The sequence below is a fragment of the Lampetra planeri genome, unplaced genomic scaffold, assembly GCF_965212315.1.
Source record: "Lampetra planeri unplaced genomic scaffold, kcLamPlan1.2.h2 scaffold_314, whole genome shotgun sequence".
Taxonomy (NCBI): Eukaryota; Metazoa; Chordata; class Hyperoartia; order Petromyzontiformes; family Petromyzontidae; genus Lampetra; species Lampetra planeri.
In genome coordinates, this window is record NW_027615138.1 from 22,501 (window position 1) to 25,706 (window position 3,206).

Below are 3,206 nucleotides of genomic sequence, written 5' to 3' on the forward strand. Positions count from 1 at the left end.
CGCCGTCCTCTGCCTGGAGCTCACAGCCTCTTAAAACCCGGGTTTCTGAAATCGGGCTGGAACGGCCTGAACGAAGTCGATATGGCGAAAGCAGGGAAACCAGTTCTCTGCCCCCTGTTTGTACTTTGCCTTTTTTTCCTCTCACAGGAGAACCGGGACACACACAGGCTGCACAGCACCACGTCAATCCCAGAACAGTGCCTGATCCCGGGCAGGGCTGAGAGGAGCGCCGCCGTCCTCTGCCTGGAGCTCACAGCCTCTTAAAACCCGGGTTTCTGAAATCGGGCTGGAACGGCCTGAACGAAGTCGATATGGCGAAAGCAGGGAAACCAGTTCTCTACCCCCTGTTTGTACTTTGCCTTTTTTTTCCTCTCACAGGAGAACCGGGACACACACAGGCTGCACAGCACCACGTCAGTCCCAGAACAGTGCCTGATCCCGGGCAGGGCTGAGAGGAGCGCCGCCGTCCTCTGCCTGGAGCTCACAGCCTCTTAAAACCCGGGTTTCTGAAATCGGGCTGGAACGGCCTGAACGAAGTCGATATGGCGAAAGCAGGGAAACCAGTTCTCTACCCCCTGTTTGTACTTTGCCTTTTTTTTTCCTCTCACAGGAGAACCGGGACACACACAGGCTGCTGCGCACCACGTCAGTCCCAGAACAGTGCCTGATCCCGGGCAGGGCTGAGAGGAGCGCCGCCGTCCTCTGCCTGGAGCTCACAGCCTCTTAAAACCCGGGTTTCTGAAATCGGGCTGGAACGGCCTGAACGAAGTCGATATGGCGAAAGCAGGGAAACCAGTTCTCTGCCCCCTGTTTGTACTTTGCCTTTTTTTCCTCTCACAGGAGAACCGGGACACACACAGGCTGCACAGCACCACGTCAATCCCAGAACAGTGCCTGATCCCGGGCAGGGCTGAGAGGAGCGCCGCCGTCCTCTGCCTGGAGCTCACAGCCTCTTAAAACCCGGGTTTCTGAAATCGGGCTGGAACGGCCTGAACGAAGTCGATATGGCGAAAGCAGGGAAACCAGTTCTCTACCCCCTGTTTGTACTTTGCCTTTTTTTTCCTCTCACAGGAGAACCGGGACACACACAGGCTGCACAGCACCACGTCAGTCCCAGAACAGTGCCTGATCCCGGGCAGGGCTGAGAGGAGCGCCGCCGTCCTCTGCCTGGAGCTCACAGCCTCTTAAAACCCGGGTTTCTGAAATCGGGCTGGAACGGCCTGAACGAAGTCGATATGGCGAAAGCAGGGAAACCAGTTCTCTACCCCCTGTTTGTACTTTGCCTTTTTTTTTCCTCTCACAGGAGAACCGGGACACACACAGGCTGCTGCGCACCACGTCAGTCCCAGAACAGTGCCTGATCCCGGGCAGGGCTGAGAGGAGCGCCGCCGTCCTCTGCCTGGAGCTCGCAGCCTCTTAAAACCCAGGTTTCTGAAATCGGGCTGGAACGGCCTGAGAGAAGTGTGTTTGGCGAAAGCAGGGGACAGAGATCTCTGTCCCCTGTTTGTACTTTGCAATTTTTTTTCTTCTCACAGGAGAACCGGGACACACACAGGCTGCAGCGCACCACGTCAGTCCCAGAACAGTGCCTGATCCCGGGCAGGGCTGAGAGGAGCGCCGCCGTCCTCTGCCTGGAGCTCACAGCCTCTTAAAACCCAGGTTTCTGAAATCGGGCTGACAGGCGCTGAGAGAAGTGTGTTTGGCGAAAGCAGGGGACAGAGATCTCTGTCCCCTGTTTGTACTTTGCCATGTTTTTCTTCTCACTGGAGAACCGGGACACACACAGGCTGCAGCGCACCACGTCAGTCCCAGAACAGTGCCTGATCCCGGGCAGGGCTGAGAGGAGCGCCGCCGTCCTCTGCCTGGAGCTCGCAGCCTCTTAAAACCCGGGTTTCTGAAATCGGGCTGGAACGGTCTGAGAGAAGTGTGTTTGGCGAAAGCAGGGGACAGAGATCTCTGTCCCCTGTTTGTACTTTGCAATTTTTTTTCTTCTCACAGGAGAACCGGGACTCACACAGGCTGCAGCGCACCACGTCAGTCCCAGAACAGTGCCTGATCCCGGGCAGGGCTGAGAGGAGCGCCGCCGTCCTCTGCCTGGAGCTCGCAGCCTCTTAAAACCCGGGTTTCTGAAATCGGGCTGGAACGGCCTGAGAGAAGTGTGTTTGGCGAAAGCAGGGGACAGAGATCTCTGTCCCCTGTTTGTACTTTGCAATTTTTTTTTTCTTCTCACAGGAGAACCGGGACACACACAGGCTGCAGCGCACCACGTCAGTCCCAGAACAGTGCCTGATCCCGGGCAGGGCTGAGAGGAGCGCCGCCGTCCTCTGCCTGGAGCTCACAGCCTCTTAAAACCCAGGTTTCTGAAATCGGGCTGACAGGCGCTGAGAGAAGTGTGTTTGGCGAAAGCAGGGGACAGAGATCTCTGTCCCCTGTTTGTACTTTGCCATGTTTTTCTTCTCACTGGAGAACCGGGACACACACAGGCTGCAGCGCACCACGTCAGTCCCAGAACAGTGCCTGATCCCGGGCAGGGCTGAGAGGAGCGCCGCCGTCCTCTGCCTGGAGCTCGCAGCCTCTTAAAACCCGGGTTTCTGAAATCGGGCTGGAACGGCCTGAGAGAAGTGTGTTTGGCGAAAGCAGGGGACAGAGATCTCTGTCCCCTGTTTGTACTTTGCAATTTTTTTTCTTCTCACAGGAGAACCGGGACTCACACAGGCTGCAGCGCACCACGTCAGTCCCAGAACAGTGCCTGATCCCGGGCAGGGCTGAGAGGAGCGCCGCCGTCCTCTGCCTGGAGCTCGCAGCCTCTTAAAACCCGGGTTTCTGAAATCGGGCTGGAACGGCCTGAGAGAAGTGTGTTTGGCGAAAGCAGGGGACAGAGATCTCTGTCCCCTGTTTGTACTTTGCAATTTTTTTTCTTCTCACAGGAGAACCGGGACACACACAGGCTGCAGCGCACCACGTCAGTCCCAGAACAGTGCCTGATCCCGGGCAGGGCTGAGAGGAGCGCCGCCGTCCTCTGCCTGGAGCTCGCAGCCTCTTAAAACCCAGGTTTCTGAAATCGGGCTGACAGGCGCTGAGAGAAGTGTGTTTCTCGGCCCCCTGTTTGTACTTTGCCATTTTTTTTCGCCTCGCGCCCCTGGTACACCGGCTCGAGCTTTGCGGCCCGTGGTACCCCGGCAGCAGCTTCGTGCCCCTGGTACCCC